We start from the raw sequence: 6283 nt of genomic DNA, 5'->3' as shown, positions 1-6283 counted from the left end.
GAAAGCTGCTTGTACTAAAGCATGTGGCTTTACCACGCGTCAGCGAGTTGACTCATGGACCCAGGCAGACGGCTGACACCCCTGGAGCTCCCAGCTCTTTTCTCCTCCCTTCCCCCGGACGTCTCCACCTCACGGCAGAAACATCTGCACTGTACGTGAAGCAGCCCCTGGCTGCCTGCATGTTGCAACCCAGCAGATTAAAATCATCCGGGGCTGATTCTGGGTCCCCACATACATCAGGATGTACAGTAGCGGTTCAGGGGTTGATCTGCCTGTAGTTCAGCTCTTTGCTGTGGCTGGGGGGCAGAGGGACAGCTGGGACAGCAACTGCTTTAGCAATCCAACTTTAATCTGCCTGTGTCCGTGAGTCAGCACCCTCTGAGTGCATCTGTCTCCAGCTCTGAGGCAGGACATGCATGCCGGAGTAGCACAGCCTTGCTTTGAAACCCAGATGACTTGGGGGTGGGGGGGAACAGCAGCGGTATATGGAAAAGCAGGCTCAAGTGAGCTGTTAAGCAATCTCTAATGACACAAAGTGACACAGCTCCAGCTTTGCATGGATTGAGTAAGGAGTCATAGGATGAGGAGAGATGTTCATTTAAACATAGCTTGTTCAGCGACTCCCCGGCTGCAACGGCTTACTGAAACCCTAGGAATATGAGCACTGCGTGTTCCTGGGTCAGCCCAAGGAGGAGCAATGCATCCTAGCATCACCTTTTCCTTACAATTAATGCATTTGCCTCATGAAAGCACTGTAAAGAATTCCAGCCCTTCCTGGTAGGCACACTTTGTGCTGGCTGAGTGGCGGAGCTTTGTGACAGATATTCCCAAGCTTTGGATTTGCCTGTCCTACATGTCAGATGCAGAGTAAAATGCTTGGGTACCCCTCCTCTGGCTGAGGCAGGACAGAGCAAGACCTCCTTGGGGGCTCAGGCGTTGATCCTTCTCACTTGCAAGGGAGTTGAGTTGGTGCTTCCCTGCTCCCTGCTTTTTTACCAGTGGCACACTTACCCTGTGACACCCCAGCTGTGCCACAGTTAGCTTTCTGGATCCAAAAAGCATCCAGCAGGATAATTTGGATTTTTAGGCTCCCATTGGTTAAGCTTGGAAATGTGTGTAACATAGTGGTTTTCCCATTGCTCCAGTTCAGAAGGAAAAATTGCCTTACTGAATTCAGGATCCAGAAGCGTTTGCTGGCTCATTCATTGTGTTTGGGTGTAGCTACATATATTGGTTGCGTGCATCTGTGCCAGTCAGAGCTTCACCTGTAATCTGGCGGATTAATTTCATTTACCTACACCAGGTAGTAAGAGAGGAAGACCATGATAGAATAAGCTGTGCTGGGAGGCCGGAGGTGGAGGGTTTAAATGACCATGACTTAAGTAAATCACCCTGCAGTGATGTCTATAAATGCTCCTTGTATTGTAAACATCTCTCTCTGCATCGACCTGGTGAAAAATGTAAAAAGTATTTGAGGTTCTGTTCACTTGCTGCTCCTTATCTGGATGCATTTACATCTGCTATACCTTCTGCAGGGCTCTCCTCCCTCAGCAGCACTTGGCTAAATACCACCTGTAAAACTGGCTGGGGCCAGCCAAAAATGCCTGCTGCGGTTCAGCAAAACCCCTGCCCCTCTCCCAGCCCTTCAGCTCCTGCTTCGTTTATGGTAATTGCATACACAAGGCTTTGTCCTTCCAACTCTGTCTGCTCTGCCCTCCTTTAAGTGAGCTTCGGGGGAAGCGAACGGTCTCATTGGTATGGGTGGAGCTTTGCCACACGTCGCATCAATTCATAGATTTTTAAAGCCAGAAGGGACCGTTGTGTTCCTCTCTCCTGACCTCCCGCATAACACAGCCCATTAAACGCCACCCTGCCGGCGCGGTGACTTGTGGTTGAATTAGAGCACCTCTGCGAGGAAGACACCCAGCCTTGATTTAAAGGCTCGGAGTGACAGACAGATCCAGCCCAGGCCTCGAGAAGTTTGTTGCAGGGGTTAATTCCCCTCTGGTGGGGAGTTTGTCTTGCTTCACTTTCACGTCATTAAATCTGGCTTTACCTTTGCGATAGATGAAAGATGCCTCTCCTGCCCCCTGTTCTCGGGGCGGGGGACGGGGGGGAGAGATGATGGAGAAGTGAAATTCTCCAAGGGCAGATCAGGAAACGTGAGTCCAAGCCCCTGCTCTGACCACGAGCACGGGGCGTGGGGTTCCACATCCTCCTCTGGCTGTGGCCATGTCCCCCACCGCGGCCCCGACGGAGGGTGTCTCTCCTTGCCCTCAGAGAATGCTTGCCAAAGCTTCATGCAACCTTCTTCCATTTTTCCCCTTACCAGTACTGCTGCTTGCACGTTAATGACTTCTTTCTCTGTCGAAAATGTAACTGATCAGCAGACATTCTTTACTAAAAGTGTACTGAGATGAGACCAGCCCTCTCAAACTTGCCCCCTGCCCCATCGGGCTCACTTTTCTGCAAAGGCACAAGGTGGTGGCTGTCACGTTCCGTGGGTCAGCTGGGTCCACACAAGCTCTTTCTTTTATGTTCCCTTTTTGAATTTCACCAAAAAGGGGTATTTGCGATCTCTGGTCATGTTGTTACTCAGTGTATAATTTAGATGTCTTTGTCAAAAAAAAAAAAAAAAAAAAAGAAAGAAATAAATTAAAATTTAGTAGAAAGACAACTTGTGTTTGGGAGTGATCCTTTTTCTTCGACAGACTCATTTTCCCAGCGGTCATTTGAGGACTGCGTCTTTCCAAGGAGCCACCAGTCAGTCGGAGAAGCTGCTCTTCCGCTGCTCCCTCCGTCTCCTCGTCAGAGGCAGTCTCCGGTACTAGACGTGGTCAAAACAGTTGGAAAAAGCCTTTTCCTTTTGGATTTTTACGTGCCTAAAACTATCAGAAAAGCCAGCGAGTGAGACAGGCAGACTTTGGGAGGATCTTCTTGTTTCAAGAATCATTCTGTAGGTTTTAAAAAAAGCACGTCAGGAAACACGTTCCCCACTGACCTGGCAGGAAAAGGGAAGGGGAAAAAGAAAAGCAGCAAATGATTTGGGTTTGGTTCAGTAGCAGGGTTTGGAGGGGATTTTGAGGGAGGGAAGCGAATTCTGGGGTTGTTTCTTTCCAACTAATTTGACTCATTACTGTTTCTGCGACACCAGGCCGGGCCAAAAATTGAGGAACTGTTAGAGCTCTTTAAAGCATCAGCTCCCTCCCTGCACGGCCAGGATACCTGGAAGGCTGTCAGAGCTGCTGGAAAAAAAACATTATAGGTGGTCACACTTAATTTCTTTTTTTTCTTTTTTTTTTTTTAAGGCACGCTTTATACTGAGTCCTGTTATTTTTTCAGCAAAGTAGGAAATACTTTTTCATCTTGTTTGCCTAATGGATTGAATGTGAAAAATATTTCTCTGGCAAGTGAACACCCTGAGAGTTGTTTGACTTGTCACGACGTTATGTATCGTTCCCTGCGGCCCCCTGCCCCTGAAGCCGCCACGCTTCCCCTCTCCTGTTGCTGTTTACGCTGGGACACGCCATAATTTACGGCGAGGCTGCGTGTGACCTTGCATGTGTCTGCTCGAGCAAACCGCAGCTCCGTTCCCCGCACAAGCCCCGCTTTACATTCACATGATGAATTTAGTGCTCCCGAAAGGACAAGGAACTGAGTGAATTGGATGTGGGAGGGGGAAAAAAGGAAATAATAATAATGCACAGCCTGAAGGAGAAATAAACACTGAGATTTTTGTTCCTCTTTGACCGGTATTTTGCAGTTGTTTATGGCCTTGCACCCCCTGGACCACTGTCTTTATCAAAGCAGAGAAATTGTCTGCGGCCACAGACCTGGAGATGTCAGCCTTCGCATCCTCACCGTGCGGGCACCCCCCAGCCCCGCCATGCTCTGCCAGGGCACACATCGACGAGGGGCAGCCGGACCGACGGCCACGGCAGCGCTCCAGACATGTTGCCCACCCACCCGGGCACCCACCCAGGCGCTGCACTGAAGCTTTTTCTTTTATTTTGTTTTGTTTAAGTGGAAACGAGCTCGCACCACAGCCTTGTGATTGGCTCCTGGCTAAATTGCAGCTTCGGGCTCAGTTGGCTGAATTTGGGCTTGTTGGATTTTTTATTGCAATCTGTTCACTTATTTCCCTTCCCAGCGCTGATTGGAAGCAAAACTCCTGTAAAGCTGCAGTCGGGCTGTGCCCGTGCTGGGGGACGCTGGCAAAGGCTTGCTGGGAACAGCACGGGGTCGGGGGTATATACCCCCTCCGCATTTCCCATTTAGCTGGCTGACCAAGATGAGTCTCTGTATCCTTTTTAATAGGAAAAGATTTAAAAAAAAAAAAAATCGCAGTCAGGAGAGGAAGGGTGGGAAGGAGCCCCTCTGCTTGCGATGTGCCATGACCAAGCAGCTACGAGCTGCAGCTTTGCAGGCAGCACGGCCGGGCCGCCAAACGCAGCCCCAAATAAATAATCCTGTGAGGAAGGGAAGCTGTCAGGTAGGTTAGGCCCCAAGCCTGAGCTGCATCAGGAGCTGGCAGCAACGCCCTGCAAATAAATCATCTGGATGAGAGGTATTTTTAAATAGAAGTTGTCCTTGCAGCTTGGCTTTGCAACCTTTATTTTGTGCTACCGGTGGGAGCCAAGCGTGCGAGCTGAAAGGCTGTTCTGGCTGGCAGGGGAGAGCTGGCAGGGGCTCGGGGTGCCGAGGGGGACACTGCTGGGGAGAGCAGGTCCACTCGTGGGCTGGGGACACCGTGTGGTGCCCAGCCTGAGACAGCTGGGTCCCGACCGGCCAGGCACAGCCCAGCGTCTCAGGGTGGCCCAGCCAGCTGTCCTGCCCCAGCTCCGTCACCCGCCCCGATGTCAGACGGGAGGATTTATATGTATTTTGGGTTCATGTTTATAGCCAGCACCTGTGAGGCCAGCGCCAGGTGGGGGTAACTGAGGGGGCCGCACCGCGGTGGGCCAAAACGGTGGTGTGGGTGCAGAGAGCTGGTCTGGGGGAATGGGGAAACTGAGGCACGTCTCACCACCCGCACTTGGGGCTGGGAGCAGGCAGGGGGCTGGGGCGACGGCTTGCAGCCGCTTTTGGAGCCAGGGCAGGAGCCACAGCTCTGAGAGCCCCGTGGGGGCCGGGGGGGACGCTGAATCGGGTGCATTCAGCGCGGCACAGCTGGTGCGGGCTGCAGGGCGGGGGGGCTGCAGTTGCTCCTGACACTTTTGCCTCTGAATGTGATGATAAACTCCCTTTCCCGATTAGTGCTGATCCCTCTGCCTCCAAAACAGTTGGCCCTAATGAACATACGGCCCAACAGCTGTAAGCGGTTATACATATGCATGGATATATATATTTATCCCCCCCCAGCCCATCCATATATACTGGAGATCACAGCTGTTGCTATTCTTCCTTGCAATGCAGATCAGACGCTCTCTCTCTTTGGAGTCTTACTTGACCTATTTTGCAGGCGCAAGATTTTTTGTGATGATGATTTCCCCAGTTGGTGCTTTTGATTCTGCCTGAAACATCTTGATTGAAGGCAAACAATGGCAGCTCCGGCAGCCGGCAGCGCCCCGCACCCACGCGCCGCCCCGGCCCTGCCAGCCGCCACACGCCGGGGGGGCGAGGGACAGGGTCCGGCCGACGCACCCCAGGGTGGCAGCAGCTGCCGGCTGGTCCATGCTGACCTGTCTCCTCTGATGCCCCTTCCCTGCACCCACGGGACGTGGCTCTGCCGCCCGGCCCGTCAGCGTGGCCATCCAACCTGGACCTCGAGGCTTGTGCTGGTCTCCCCACCCTCTGCCACCGCCAGCCAGGCTGTCCCCTGCTCAGCCCTGAGCCCATTCCCACCAGCCGGAAACCGCTCCGTCACCCCAAAATCTTGCAAACCAGATGGTGACACCCCTTGGGGTGCCTCAGCTCTAAGGCCAGGTGGGGAGGTGGTGCCAGAGCTGGCAGGGGTGGCAAGGCCCCTGTGGCTGCTGCATCCCACAGTGAAGTGATCCTCTGAGCACCCCCTGGGTGATGGGGACCTTTGAAGCCCTTTCCCCAGGGACCCCCACCCTCCTGTCACTGCTCAGCACAAGACTTTAGGGCTGGCAGGGAGCCTCCACTGGCCCCACAGCCCTCCGGGCCAGGCAGGGTGCCCTGGAGAAGGGTCTCGAAGTCACCGCATCCCGGCAAGGAAAAGCAGCCATCCGGGCGCGCACAAAGCCATTTCTTGTTTGGCATTTTTGTTTGAAGCATGTCCTTCATTTGGGTTTCTACAGCAACCGGGAAGTTCCAGTCC

This window comes from Falco punctatus (assembly GCF_963210335.1).
Source record: "Falco punctatus genome assembly, chromosome: 9".
NCBI classification, from domain to species: Eukaryota; Metazoa; Chordata; class Aves; order Falconiformes; family Falconidae; genus Falco; species Falco punctatus.
Note: the sequence above shows the minus strand (reverse complement) of the source record.